Source organism: Bos grunniens, chromosome 14 (assembly GCF_055505025.1).
Source record: "Bos grunniens cultivar Pamir isolate PY7600 chromosome 14, Bosgru_T2T1.0, whole genome shotgun sequence".
Taxonomy (NCBI): domain Eukaryota; kingdom Metazoa; phylum Chordata; class Mammalia; order Artiodactyla; family Bovidae; genus Bos; species Bos grunniens.
This window is the reverse complement of record NC_141178.1, coordinates 34,640,231-34,655,943: the sequence shown is the minus strand read 5'-3', so window position 1 is coordinate 34,655,943 and position 15,713 is coordinate 34,640,231. Positions and strand designations below refer to the sequence as shown.

At 45.5% G+C, this 15,713-nt stretch overlaps 1 long non-coding RNA gene across 2 annotated transcripts in view; it reads left to right on the top strand.

Moving 5' to 3' along the window:
* The first annotated feature begins 832 nt into the window (after positions 1–832).
* Positions 833–15,713, top strand: part of LOC147359257 (uncharacterized) — a 59,984-nt gene continuing 45,103 nt past the window's right edge. For both annotated transcript variants that reach the window (XR_015140647.1, XR_015140648.1), the window contains exons 1-2: positions 833–892; positions 1,193–1,236. This is a non-coding gene — a long non-coding RNA (uncharacterized LOC147359257). The remainder of the gene's footprint in view (positions 893–1,192; positions 1,237–15,713) is intronic.

Here is a 15,713-nt window from a genome sequence, read left to right as displayed (position 1 = left end):
GGAACTTCAGCTTCAGCATCAGTCCGTCCACTGAATATTCAGGGTTGATTTCCTTCAGGATTGACTGATTTGATCTCCTTGCTGTCCGAGGGGTTCTCAAGAATCTTCTCCAGCGCCACAGTTTAAAAGCATCAATTCTTTGGCACTCAGCCTTCTTTATAGTCCAGCTCTCACACCCATACATGACTACTGGAAAAACCATAGCTTTGACTATCCAGACTTTGATTGGCAAAGTGATGTCTCTGCTTTTTAATATGCTGTCTAGCAGCAGCTGTCTACTAGTGCCTTGAGGACTGATGGACTTCCAGGCAAAGGTCATTAGAGAGCAGAGGTCAGCAAATTTTTGTCTGTAAAGGGCTAGATAGCAGATATTTTAGGCTTTGTGGGCCATGTGGTCTCTGTAGTGGGAAAACAGCCTTAGACCATATGTAAAGAAATGGGTGTGGCTGTGCCCCAATAAAACTTTATTTACAAAAAAATCAGGCAATGGCCTGGATTTGGCTCCAGGGCTATAGTTTTCTGACCATTACTTTAGACAAAGGAAAGCAATGAGTTGTAAAGGCAAGAAGACTGAATTGGGTATTTGGAGACCTGATCTGCCACTGGCTGTGTCTAGTTGACTTTGTTGAGCCTTCACTGGTTTATCAAGTATTTTCTGCCCTAACAAGTCATAAACTGAAGACAGCGTGGAAGGAGAAGCTATAAAAGTGAAAGTGTTAGTTTCTCAGTCTTGTCCAACTCTTTGTGACCCCATGGAGTGTAGCCCATCAGGTTCCTCTGTCCATGGAATTCTTCAGGCAAGAATACTGAAGTGGGTTGCCATTTCCCTTTCCAGGGGATCTTCCCAACACAGGAATCGAACCCACGTCTCTTATGTCTCCTGCATTGTCAGGTGAGTTCTTTACCACTAGCACCACCTGGGAAGCCCAGTCCAATTCCTATGCAAACATACATAGTATTCGTTTTCTAGGGCTATTATCTATGCATTTATTTGTTCAAATAGTCCTTTTTTGTATCCTCTGTGAATCAATACTCTGCAGATTTCATGGTGAATAAGACAGATATTGTCCATGTCCTTATGGAACACACATTCTCCTGGGGGTATCTATTTCTGGAATATCGTTATATGACGTTATATGATTTAAATGGAGAGTGGTGCACTAAGTATGACTGGTTCCTCTATTTTTTACAGAAAACCCTTTGTCCTGAGTCTAAGAGAGTGAGCTAAATGAGAAGGTGAGTTCTTCAAATATAACCTAGTCCAGAGGAGAAGAGATTGACTTTTCCCAAGAGGCTCACTAAATAGGACTAAGGATGAAGTCAGGCTTAGTTGGTATTTGAGCTTTAGCTCCAGTTCTGTGTATAAGAATACTATATTCTGTTTATACAGCAGACTCCGCTTTCAGCCACAGATGTTTCCGGCACCTGGTTAATTTATCCAGGAAGGGCCAATGCTCATTAAGACTCCCAAGTCCCAGAGCTGCATTTTATGAGTGGGGAAACTGAGGTACTGAAACTGGTTATGGGATTGGCTCACCTCACTGGTCATAGGATTCTGGCCAACACAACTGGCGAATCCTAGGAATGGGACCAAGGTCTCCCTCCCTGGGACTACCTGACTCTCCACCGCGGCTGAGACGTCTCAGACCCCCGACTCCAATTAGGCTTAAGAAGCATTAGAAGGACCTGAGACCCTGCTGGGAGAGAAACCCGTTCTGACAAAGGAGAGACTTGAATCAGGAAACCAGATGTGGCTTCAGGGCGAAAGAAGTCTGGCAGCCTCAGAGCTCTGAGTTGGAAGGCTGCAGTCTGTCAAAGACCAGCGGAACAATGTGGGAACAGGGTCTCTCTTCTTTCTTTCGTGAGCTGGTTTCTTCCATCTCTTGAGTGGCTCGTATTGAGGTTGTCTCGCAGGGGCAAAATAAGCCTGGAACCAAATGGATTCCCACTAGCGCGTGTGGGTGCTAAGGCACTTCAGTCGTGTCCAGCTCTTTGCACCCCCATGGACTGAAGCCCGCCAGGCTCCTCTGTCCATGGGATTTTCCAGGCAAGAATACTGGAGTAGGTTGCCATTTCCTACTGCAAGGGATCTTCCCAACCCAGAGATGGAACCTGCATCTCTTGTCTCCTGCACTGGCAGGCAGGTTCTTTACCACTAATGTCAACTGGGAATTCCCGTCTGGAGGGCTGTGATATCACTTGTCACTGGCAGTTTTACTAAGGAGTGGGAACCAACTGGGTGGGCACAGCGGGATTTCCAGGAGTATCCACAGTGGAGTTTGAGAAGTGGGAGTGTTAGATTTTGTTTGAATACACTTTTTAATATTATGGTTTAGTTTTGTTTTGGGGGAAATTAAAAAAAAGGGAATCTGTTGGTTTTGTAACTTGCCCATCTCGATATTTGCTGAAAGGGAAGCTCAACCAAATTTTCTTGGTCACTTGTAATAACTAGTCAGTCTAAAAATTGTCAGGAGATAGAGAGATTTTCACATTTATAAGTTTTAAAAGAAAAGGAAGGCTGAAATAAAAATAGACTCTTTCCTAGTTGCCTGGCTAAAACAATAAGCTCAGAGTAAGGGGATTCTGAATGCAGTCACAGAGATAATGTGAAGACTAAAAATAATAAAATGCCTCATCTTAGAAAGGGCTGATGCCAGCTTTCATCAGGGACAGGAAAGGTTAGCAAGTGGGTTTTGTACTGTGGGAAAGACAACTGAGTTAGTTTTCCTGAAACTGGTAAGAACTGGAGTATCTGTGTAAGAGCATGTCTGTTTCTACGACCTTGGGTCCCTGAAGCCCAACTTCATCAAGTAAGTCGTGGGTATTCCTGGTTGATGCGAGGTCCAAGCTAAGTAGCAACTCAGATGCACAAGTCAGACTCAGCACCTGACACTGAGTTTTATCAGCTCCTTTGAAAGCTAGAAGAAGGCATGGGGTGTCAGGAATAGGACTTGTATTTACATACAATAATTTTAAGCCAAAAATAGTTTTTGACTTTTTTTTTAAACCATATCCTGATTTACTAAGCCTCAGTTTTCTTATCTGTAAAATGGGAGTAAAGTACCACTATCGTGAGAATTCAGTAAATCTATGCTTATAAATTGTGTGGTCAATGCCTAACACACATGAGATGCTCAGTGAAATGTAGTTATGTTGGTGCTGATGCAGTATTAAGAACAGCTTTTTTCCTCTAGCCATTGATACGGTCATTCTCAATACAAAGGCTCTGAGGAAAGCTTGATGATTGGAGCTTGCATGGCTCGTGATGAACGGCTCTGAGGAATAATGGGGCTCTAGTATCAATTCTTTAGGGCGTATTCCTGGTGTTGTTTTCCCAGAGAATGAGTTCAATCCATGCTGATTCATCCACACTCTTTTGGCTGATCTTCTCCTTGTCTGAGAGCACATATTCATTTTACACATATTAATTGAGCGCCTGTTGTACACCAGACCTTGTTTCAGGCCTTGGGGAAAAAGCAGACATTACTGCCGGTGTTAGTGTGAGTCCTCCGGGTCCTTAGGAAGAGAGAGGACAGAGAAGGGGAGGAAAAGAGAGAAAAAAGGGTGGGGAGAGCCTTCCTATGAGCGTATGAAGGAGAGAGAGAAGGAAGGAGTCTGGGTAGCAAGAGTCTTAGACTGCAGCCCGTTTCTGAGAAAGTTTTGGCCAAGTGAACAGGGAACCCTTGAAGTTGCCTGTTGGAGAAGTCCCACACCTGGCAGGAATGGCCTGCATTCCGAGCTGACCTTGGTCAGTGGCTGGAAACGGCCCACGGGAAGGAAGAAGGTCTTGTCCTAACGCCATGGTGGATGCAGATGAGCGTGGCTGCTGGGGCCTGCGGTCACTCACCTTTTCTGCAGCAGGAGACCTGAGGGGCCGTCACTGCCTTCCTGGGGTTGACAGTCTGGAGGGGGAGACAGGCGTTAAGCATAGTCACAAAAGCAATCGGTGACTTGCAGTTGTGATGAGAGCCGTGGAGGAGAAGGATAGTAGGTCGAAGGGCGACATTGCAAGAGCCTGTTGCTGTGAAAGTCAGGAAGGCTCACTGATGGATTTCCTGGGGCTCAGGCTGGAAAGACCAGCAGTAGTTGTCACGGAAAGAAGGGCTAGAAGAGTATTTGAGAGAGAGTGAGAGTCTGGGGCTATGGACCTTCCAGAGAGGGAGAAGGGTGGTGGAAATGCCTGACAAAGTCATAGAAATTCTAGGGGTTTAAAAAAGAATTATTCCTGTTCATTCCTCATGTTCTGTCCTTTGGGAATGAATGTTTCTATTCTTTTTTTCAGGAAAAAGACCCCCACTCCTATCCCAAGCATACATTCTAAGGAGACCCAACTGAAACGAATTGGCTAAAAAATTCAAGTTTTCCATAGATAGTCTAGAAAAATCTGAATGAACATTTGGCCAACCCAATATAAAGTGAAGTGAAAGTCGCTCAGTCGTGTCCGGCTTTTTGCAATTCCATGGACTGTAGTCCATGGAATTCTTCAGGCCAGAATACTGGAGTGGGTAGCCTTTCCCTTCTCCAGGGGATCTTCCCAACCCGGGGATCGAACCTAAGTCTCCCACATTGCAGGTGGATTCTTTACCAGCTGAGGCACCAGGGAAGCCCAACCCAATATATAAAGTATCAGAGAAGCCTTGGTCTGTCTGCTCCTTAGGGGGAGCATTGGGACTTGCAGGTCCTATTGATGAGATTGTATCAAGTCCTTGATATCAAGGGCCTCTCAGTATTCAGAGAGGTCCCAGTCACCTCTCCTGTATTAAAAATAATGAAATACCAAAACAGGTTATGAAGTTAGTCCTGTGAGTGTGTCTCAGGGACACTCTGTGACACTCTAATATGGAAACTGACAGCAGGAGTCCCAGCATTAGACCAATGATGTCTTATCCACCCAAGCCTGCTGCCTCCCAGCCACGGGCCCTGCTGAGTCCTTGGTATGCGAGTGACCCTGTGTAGACAGTGGAGGATGCCTCTTGTGCTCTGACAAACAGATTTGTGAGATCAGTGTTGAGTGAGAGGGACCAGGAGATTTTCCAAATTTCCTTTGAACCTCTTCCTGAAATCCATGGCTTTTCTTAAACTCTACAAAGCTTAGCTGATTTCTAAAATAAGCCAGTGTCCTTGAAACCTGTTTCCCTTCACCTATTCACCCCAGCTGGACCCTCTGACCTTGATAATCAAGGACATCTGTCATTAGAGCTTCTCGGATGATTCCTGGCCTCTGGGGACAGGAGGCCCCACCTTGAGCTCCGACACTGTCTGTTTCCATTTAGTTCCCGTGCCCTGTTGGAGGCTGTTGTCTTGTCCTCTTCTGCCTCAAATATATTAGCAATGCGTAGCAATCTCAGCAGCTTTCTCTTGGAGGAAAATAACATTTCTAATATTACAAGAAATCAGTTCTGCCTGATGAAGCGTTCAATTCTGGTGTTTGCCTGTCCACGCACCTGAAGAATGAGTCTTACTAGATTAGAATGTGTTTGGGGGCTGGATAAGCATCTAGTGTTTTATCTGCTCTTTCTCCCAAGGAGGACCCCCTCCCACGCACTCCCCGTGGCTCATCTCCAAGTCGGTACATCTCATTGTGCATCTGATGTTGCTTTCTCCAGGCCTGAGTAGCTGCTGACAGTGATTGGCAGAGAAGTGTTTCCAAGAATATTCAAAAACAAACAAACAAACAAACAAAAAGAGTAAGGAAGAAAGAGTTGAAGGAAGAGAGGGAGAAAAGCTGGAGAACTTTTGCTGAAGGATGACAGAGAACAACTAGGCCTCTGCTTGCTTCGTATGATTGATGATTCAGATCAAGATGTTGGCCCTTGAGTTACAGCTACCAGCTGGTATGTGCTATATCACCCATATGACCCCCTTACTTGGAATCGATAAATCCTGTATTCAAACTGCTGACTAGGGAGTTTCTGACTTGCATGTGTCAACCCCTACTGTTCTTGGCTTTTAAGCACGAGGATTTGGGGTTTGCAAAGCAAAGAAGGGTGTATATGGGGACACAAGAGTTTCCATAGCATGCCCTACTGTGTCAGCTGTGGTTCAGGAAAGATTTAGGAGTTAGACACAATTTACGAGTCAGATGCCTAGTCCAGAGCCAGTGGGAGGGCCAGCTCTCACCTTCTGAACAATACGTTGTCTCTTTTCTCCTTCCCACTGTCATTCCTTTTGGAAGAGAAATCTTAGGTAGTGTCTATGCAGTGTTAGAGAAACCATGTGAAACATGTAAGCCCCAGAGAATAATTCTCCAGGTGCTGGAGTAGATGGCTTTTGTAACGTGATCTTTCTAAAATGGAGCCCTGAAAATGGCCCTCCTCTTCCTGCAAATGATTCTGTGTTGGCTCCCACTGCTCCCTGGACACGTCCCACCTTGAGCTCTGACACTGCCCCCTGCAATTTGATGGTCAAGGGGTGAACTAGCCCCCACGTGCCCTCTAACACTCTCTGGGCTGCTTCCTTCTATGCCGTAAGAGATGCCAAGCAAGGTCCCACCAGGGAGATAAGGAACCTTGTGCATTCTTAAACAGAGGGAACTCAATGCAGGGAACTGATCAGACAGGTAAAGAAGAGTTGAGAAGTCAACACTGATGATGTGGCCACCCAGAGGTTAGCAGAGAGTCATAGGTGTAGGGACCACAGATGGGACCTCGGTCACCTGGCAGATGCAGGGGCCATGTGGGCCTGTCCAGTTGGAACCATTGATGATACAAAGCTGCCTGGGTCAGGGAAGGAGGGAGAGAAATGCCCTGGCTTTTTCTTTGTCTTTCCCTCCTGTCTTAGTCAGATCAGGTTGCCATAATGGAAATGCCACAGCCTGGGTGGCTTAAACCACAGACATTTATTTTCATGGTCCTAGAGGCTAAAAGTCCAAGATCAAGGTGCTGTCAAGATTAGTTCCTAGTGAGGCCTCTCTTTCTGGCTTGCCAACTGCTGCCTTCTTGCAGTGTCTTCACGTGGTCTTTCCTCTGTGTGTGCAGAGAGAGGGCTTGCATCTGGTGTCTCTTCCTTTCTTATAAGGACCCCAGTCCTATCAAATTAGGGCCCCTACCCTTTTGATTTCATTTTACCGTCATTACCTCCTGAAAGGCCCCACCTCTAAATACAGCCAGTCTGGGAGTAAGGGCTTTAACATACAAATTTTGAAGGGACATAATTTAATCCATTACACTTCCTATCTCCTACCAGCACCTCCATGGGTCAAGTCAATGGCTGATGTGGAACCTGGGAAATGCAGCTCCCTGGGGCCAGGGGCTGTGTGACAAAGAACCAAGCATCACGTCAGTGTGTATGGGACGTGTGTACCTGAGTAGTGGGTTATGCTCAAAACTGGGGTCCCATTTGAAGGGAAATGGAAGAATGGATTATTAGTTGGGTAGCCATCAGTGTCCAGCTTCCCAGGTGGTGCTAGTTGTAAAGAATCCGCCTGCCAATGGAAGAGATGCAAGAGACCCTGGTTCTATCCCTGGGTCAGGGAGATCCCCTGGGGTGGGAAGTGGCAACCCACTCCAGTATTCTCCCCTGGAGAATCCATATGGTCCATGGACAGAGGAATCTGATGGGCTACAGTCTGTGGGGTGGCGAAGAGTCAGACATGACTGAGCGACTGAGCACAACAGTGTCCACTTCAGAGTAATGATTCTGGAGTTAACCGAGCGTCTTGCCTTGTTCATGTTTTCTTACCCCTGGCTTCTCTTTACTACCCCTTTGTCTGGCTGACTTCTCATTATCAATGTTATCTCTTCTGTAGGTTACTGTCTTTCATTTATTTGACATATTAAGTACCAGGCACTGTTCTAGGCTCTGGTGACATCAGGGTCAGCAAGGTTCCTGCCTTCGTGCAGCTTATATTTTAGTGGTGATGGTGGGGATGGGGAACAATAAATAATAAATGAGTAAAGACATAGTATTTCAGCTGGGGATAAATAAAGGGGAAAAGTCAATTAGGGTAAAGAAGATAGGGAGTGCCATAGGTACAGGTAGTATGTCTATTTGATGGATTGGCCAAGAAACTCTCAAAAGTAAGTAGTGTCTAAGCAGAGAATTTAAGAACAGGAGTCATGAGGGTTGCAAAAGACTGAATAATTGCCTCACAATTATGTCCACACCCCGTTCCCCAGAACCTGGGACTGTGCTGCCTTAGCTGGTGGAACAGACTCTGCAAACGTGATTAAAGATTTGAGATGGGGAGGTTATCTTGAGGCTGTTATTTTTGTTTTTTGTTTTTTTTTTCAGTGGATTCAAGATCATTACAAGGATTTTTATAAAGGGAAGCAAAAAAGTCAGAGTAAGCTGTAGGAGATATGATGACCAAAGTAAGATGCTGGAAAGATGTGCAGAGGGGCCAGGAATGCAGATAAAGTTAAGGAGGCAGGTTCTCTTTTGAAGCTTCCAGAAGGAATGCAACGTTGATGGTTCCTTGATTTTTTGTATTTTCTTAAAAGATATTTACTTTTAAACAATTTTTTTTTTTTCATTTTTTAGGCTGTGTTGGGTCTTTGTTGGGGTTTGTGGACTTCTCATTGCAGTGGGTTCTCTCATTGTGGAGCACAGACTCTAGAGCATGGGCTCAGTAGTTGTGGCATGCAAGCTTAATTGCCCCATGGCATGCGGGATCTTCCCAGACCGGGGATGGAATCTGTGTTCCCTGCATTGACAGGCAGATTCTTAACCACTGAATCAGTGGTTAAGAAGTCCCTGATCCCTTGATTTTAGGTTTCCAGCCTCCAGAACGGTAATAGAATGTGTTTATGTTGTGTTAAGCTGCTAAGTCTATAGAAATTTGTTACAGCAGCAACAGGAAGCTCATACGCTAGTCATTGAGGGAAGCGTATTCCCAGCAGAGGAACAGAAGATACAAATGCTCTGTCCTAGGGAGGTACCTGGTGCTCTGTTCCAGTTGTTGATTATTTCCACAGTTAAAAAATTCATTTATATTAAATCTTTTTTTGAGCACTTGTCACAAGGCAAGCACTTCTCATTTCCCCACTCCCTACTCTTGCTGGTCCTACCTCACTGTTAAAATTGCTTGTTTCAATTTCTTCTCCTTGGACCATAAACTCCTTGAGTGCAGGGGCTTTGAGTTTTTCATTGCTTTGTCCCCAGGGCTGACAAAGAGTAAATACTTTAAAAACTGCATTTTAAAAGTTGAAGACTCTTCAGCAAACTTCCCTCCATGTAGATAAATCTATACAATACATGATGGCTGGTAGAGTAATATATTAATAATTCTTAGATATTTTCTATCCATTGTGGTCTGAAAATTTGCTGATTAGGCAAAGAATGGTATACTAGGGGATTTCCCTGGTGGTCCAGTGGTTAAGAATCCACCTGCCAATGCAGAGGACACAGGTTTGATCCCCAATCTGAAAGATTTCATATGATGCAAGGCAGCTAAGCTCGTGCACCAAAGCCCATGTGCCACAACAAGAGAAGCCAGCACAATGAGAAGCTTGTGCACAGTAACTACAGAGTAGCCCCTGCTCGCCACAACTAGAGAAAGCCTGTGCACAGCAACAAAGACCCAGCACAGCCAAAATAAGTAACTAAATAAATGGCATGATGGGGGCACAGAATGACAACTCAAGACCTCTCAGCTGGGCTATGACATATTTGATCAGGTTCCCTCTTCATCCATGGGAGGCTAGGCCTATTCTTTGTGTGAGGGGTGTTAGTGGGGGTCATTCATTAATGGGGATGGGGTGGAGAGGACTGCTGTGTCTGGTAAGGAGGGACTTAGCCCCTCAAGGTCATCACCTCATTAAAGACTTTGCTGCTTACTTCCTGTGTAATCCTTTCTGAGCCCAGCTGCCATGGTAACTGGGGAAGTTATCAGCATCCTCCTGTAGGTCTGAGGATACACTCTCCCCACTGTGCATCTCCCTGGGGTGGTCTTTGGCTCTTGTCTGCCTCTAAGCTCAAGCACAAACCTAACCAGCTGGGGAGAGGCACTTTCATCAGAACCCTTGGAAGCTGTTCAGGGGGTTGTACGATGATTTTCAGCTGTCTGCTCACTAGTACCTTCATTATTTTACACTCTAAATACTTGAAACCGCCATTGGGTTACCCTCAGCTCCCTGCAATTAACCATTGGCTTTGAAAATCCAGCTGTGCTCAGCATTTCAGTGATGATTACAGATGCAGGGAAGGAGGTTGAGGCTCTTGAATAAGGCAGTTGTTACTGGAGGAGGGAGGGAAGGTTTCAGAAGGAAGATGAGTGTCTAGGTGTGGGTACAGGAGATGGCGGGGTGCTGGAGAGAGGGAAAGGGGAAAAGGAGAGAACGTCTAGATGTATAAGGGAAGACAGGATAGTCTAAACACTGGTTGTAACAGAATGAGGACAGGAACAGGAGAAAAGGCTCACAGTGGGTGGGGAATGCGACGAGGACTTGGAGAAGATGTGCTGGGTGCATGTGATCACATCTGTTTGTGTGTCCAGGTTGAACTTCAGGATGGTGACTGGCTGGAGGGATGTTTATGGATTACCAGAAAGACAGTGAGGGTCTTGACATTTGTTATCTCTTTTAGATTTCACTCCAAATGTGTATGTGGTAGGCATTCTTCTCAATTTTTTTTTGTCCAAGCTTCGCAGCATGTGGGATCTTAGTTCCCCAATCTGGGGTAGAATATGTGCTCCCAGCAATGGAAACATGAAATCTTTTTTTTTTTTTAATTAGACTATAATTGCTATACGATATTGCGTTAGTTTCTACTGTACAACAATGGGGATCAACTATATGTATACAGATATATCCTCCCTCTTTCCTGGTGGCTCAGCTGTTAAAGAATCTGCCTGCAATACAGGAGACCCGGGTTCTATCCCTGGGTGGGAAAGATTCCCTGGAGAAAGAAATGGCAACTCACTCCAGTATTCTTGCCTGGGAAATCCCATAGGCAGAAGAGCCTGGTGGGTTATAGTCCATGGTGTCGCAAGAGTCAAACAGGACTGAGGGGCTGGACCAAACCAAGCACATCCCCTCCCTCTTGAGTTTTCCTCCCACGCCCCATCCCACTCCTCTAGGTCATCACAGAGCACTGAACTGAGCCCCCTGTCCTACACAGCAGCTTCCCACTAGCTATCTGTGTGCAATGAAATATTACTCAGCCATAAAAAGGAACAGAATTGGGTCGTTTGTAGTAATGTGGATGAACCTAGAGTCTGACATACAGAGCTAAGTAAGTCAGAAAGAAAAAAATCTTGTATATTAATGCATATATATGGAATCTAGAAAAATGATACCTATGAACCTATTTGTAGAGAAGGAATGGAGATGCAGATGTAGAGGATAGATTTGTGGAAAAAGTGGGGGAAGGAGAAGGTGGGATGAATTGACAAGAAGCACAGAGTCTTAACCACTGGACCTCCAGGGAAGTCCTCATTAGTCTCAGTTTTGCATGCTAAGTTGCTTCAGTCATGTTCAACTCTTTGCGACTCCATGGTCTGTATAGCCTGCTAGGCTGCTCTGTCCAGGGGATTCTCCAGGTAAGAATACTGGAGTGGGTTGCCATATCCTCCAGGGAATTTTCCTGACCCAGGGATCAAACCCATGTCTCTTATATCTCCTGCATTGGCAGTCGGGTTCTTTACCACTAGCGCCACCTGGGAAGGAAATGAATGCCCAGAAAAGTTAAGCAGATCACCAAGACACATGGCCAGGTTGTAAATGACAAGGTCAGAATTCAATCCCGACCCCTTCTGACTGTAGGCCCATGGCCACTTGAGTATTTGTCATACATTTAAAAAGCTAACAGTCATTGGGCAGTGGATCTGCCCCTTGGAGTTTCAGAGCTCTAAATAGGCTCGTTTGTCATGCTGCAGTGACATGTGACACCATCTCTGTGGCCTGTGAACCAGTGGTTTATCTTGCACTCATGCTTTGTGTCCATTGGGGGCGGCTTCAGTCTGTGACTCAGACCGCGGGAGCAGCCTCTACCTTGAAAGCTGTGTTACTTGTAGTGAAAGAAAAATAGAATGTGGCAAACTCTCAGCTGATTCTTCAAGTCTCTGCTTGGAAACAGGAACACATCTCCTTTGCTCATCATTTTGCTCTGGCAAAATCAAGGGGTCCTGCCAAGGCTGCTGCCAACAGAGCAGGGAAGTAAATCTTCCCTCAGGGAGGGCACTGGATGCTTTTGAATATCATTATATTTGCACACAGCCATCAGGTATCCGTAAGGCTTCACCATTCCCTGAGGCACTTCTAGCCTTGGCATGGCTGGCGCATAGCTGGTTCCAGGTGGTCTATACCAGGATAGAAACATTAGATGGGAAGAGAGCCAGATTTCTTAAGACCAAGAACTATATTACCAAGGGGTTACTTAACCCCTTGATCCTGCTTCTTCACTGGTAAAGTGGGAGTAATAATATCTTGTTCTCAGCGTTGCTGAGGATTAAGGGAGACTAGATACAGGGCTGCAGGTATCAAGCAGTTAAGAAATGTTGTGTTTCTCAACCAGCCATTCATCCCAACTCAGCAAAGACTAAACAAGGGAGGAGTTTGCATTTTTGAAGGTGAAGGAGTTTGGCAGATGTACAGGTACTTGAAAGCCCTTTTACAGGCAAGGAGACAAAACTGATAGGAATGAAAGATTAAAGGATCCAACAGTTGAATCTGTAGGTAGATAACATGTTGATGGTTTGTAGGTGGTTATTGGTGCTGCTGCAGAGCTAGTTGTGCCTGGCTTCCTCCAAAAGACTTATTAGATTGAATGATGAATTAGAATTGAATGATCCGCCTGCATTTCTAGAGGCAGCTGTGCTGTGCTGTGCTCAGTCGCGTCCGATTCTTTGCAACCCCATGGACCGTAGTAGCCCGCTAGGCTCCTCTGTCCATGGGGATTCTCCAGGCAAGAATACTGGAGTAGGTTGCCATGCCCTTCTCCAGAGGATCTTGCCAACCATGGATCGAACCCAGGTCTCCTGCATTGCAGGCAGATTCTTTACTGTCTGAACCACCAGACTTCCATGCAGAATGGAAGCCTCTTTCAAACTGTCACCTCTGTGAGGACACACTCCAGGCAGAAATAAAGCCCTAAGAAACAATTGGAGCTGGTATGTTAATCCCGCACTCAGAGGAGAGCCCTGGGATTCACTTTCTTTAGGTTTGCAGTGGGTGATCCCGTGGATGACCCAAGTACCACAAGGGATTCACCTGTGTACATATTTGGCAGTTTCATGGAACTTCTTTCACAAAATTCTCAGAATCCACATGAGTCTCTCTACTCTGAGACTTACATTTTATAAAGACAAGATGTTTGGTATTTTGCAAAATACTTGTTGATGTCTTTCCCTTGGTCAAGAGTTTTGGATAACCCGCATCACTCCAGCATCCTTCAAGATGCTCTCATCAGGAGGCCTTCCCATCACCCATTACTATGTTTGTTCTGCTTTTTTTGTTGAGGCCATGGATGAATTTATCTGGACTTTTCTGAGGGTGACCTTGAAAAAGCTGCTTTCTCTCTTCTCATCTAATTTTTTAATTGTAAAAGGGCATAATTGATAGTACCTAGAATTGTTGTTGGAGAAGGCAATGGCAAGCCACTCCAGTACTCTTGCCTGGAGAATCCCATGGACAGAGGAGCCTGGTAGGCTGCAGTCCATGGGGTCGCTAAGAGTCAGACACGACTGAGCGACTTCACTTTCACTTTTCACTTTCATGCATTGGAGAAGGAAATGGCAACCCTCTCCAGTATTCTTGCCTGGAGAATCCCAGGGACGGGGGAGCCTGGTGGGCTGCCATCTATGGGGTCGCACAGAGTCGGACACGACTGAAGCGACTTAGCAGCAGCAGCAGCAGCAAGATTGTTGTAGAAACAGAATGAGATTATCTTCAAGTTCTCAGTGCAGTGTCTGGCACACAGTGAAACCTCAGTAATTGCTTCCTTCTCTTGCCCCTTCTCTTCCCCTCCCTCTCTCCACCTCTCCTTTCTCCTCTATTTTTTCTCCTTTGCCTTCCTCCTCCCCTGCCACTGTCTTTCTCCTCTTTTCCTCCTCCTCCTCCTTTCCCTCCTCCTCCTCCTTTCCCTCCTCTCCTTCCTCCTCCTACTTCTTGTGTTCTTCCCCTCCTCTTCTTCCCTCTCACCTTTCTTTTTCTCCTTATTGTTTATTCTTAGAGTATGGTAAATATTACTCCATACCAGGCCTCTTTGTGATTTTTTAAAAATATTCTCAGCTCTAAATGTGACTTGTACCAGTTTCTCAGCAAGAAACATCATGTAAATCATATCAGGCAGATGGAGGCATTTTTAAATAAATAAGCTACGAAGTCTTGGGCAGGGTGTAGGGCAACCACAAGGAGAATGGCAAATATCTGAAGCTAGTAACAGTAGGTCCTGGGTCAAACCCCTAGACCTGAAGGAATAATGAGAGTGGAGTATGAGTTGATTTTTTGCTGTGATAACAGACAACCTCAGTATTTCGGTAGCTTATGACAGCTAGCGTCCATGTCTTATGCATGTTCCCTGATGAGTGTAGGCTGGTGGTGCTTCTGCTTGACACTGCTGGCCTCAGCTGGGTTCAGCTGGGCTCAACAGAGTTTAGCTAGGCTTGGGTGACCTCCATATGTCTTCTTATTTGAGAACCCAGGCTGAGAGTAGTCTTTCACTGAGACTGCTCTCAGGATGGAGGGCAGAATAGGAGGGGCAGAGCCAATCCATGCAGGAGCACATAGAATGCCTCTGCTCTGATGAGATGAATGTCATACCTGCACACCTTCCATCGACCAAAGCAAGTGGCTGAGTCCAAAGCATCAGCAGAAGGTTACACTTTTGAGAGTGAAAACAAAACATTTGTCAAAAACGGTACAATTGGTCACGGGGAGGGAGTGATTACTGGAAACTGGAGAGGAGAACTATGAGGAGACAGCTGCCTGACAGGAGCTGTGACTTTGCAACAAGGAAGAAGTCAGCTAGGGAGCAGAGAGGAGGGAGGTGGGGGTGGTGGTGGTAAATGCCTGCCTCCCTGCTGTCTCTGGCCAGCCCTTCCTGTGTCTGTACCCAACTGGAAACCAAAGGCACGGACACTTATTCTGTATCTTTGCTGGTCAGTTTCCTGGGAAGGACAGCGGGATGGAAAACATTAGAAAGTAAATCTAGAGTAGCAAGTGGAAGATGATTCAGTTCTTACTCAAGGGTATCATAATCAGGTTCATGATAAGAATATTAACTTTGCAGAACCTGTACCACCAGCATTTCTTAAAAACCTGCAACTCCTCATTCCTAAACGACTTAGAAGGAATTTCAGGCTGATGGTTCATAAAGTTAAAATGGGGGAAAAAAATTAAGAAGGCAATAAATCTTCCTGGAGATCACGCTATAAATCTAGGGAAAAACCCTTTTGGGTGACGTAAGGCATAACCTTTAACAGCTAATAGTCTAAAAACTGTTTGCATCTGACCATTCTGAGTCCCTAAGTGGTTTCCATTCCAACAATGTCATTTATCTTGTGATATTTACTTTATTGTGGTAAGTTGCAATTTTTTCCCTCCTCAATGCGTCTGTGATAAAATAAACTCACCAGAGTAAGATGAATGCCAGCCCATTAGCAAACGTCACTTAGAAGGGAATGGAGCTAAATTGGGCCAGCAAGAGGTGTAAGAGGTTTGCATTCCGCAACACCAATCCAGAGAAGATGCTCGTTTCCACATTTAGGCGGTGTTACAGCCACGGGATATGAGAGCTCTAAATTCTGAAAGATTCTTGAGTGTGATGGTGAAACA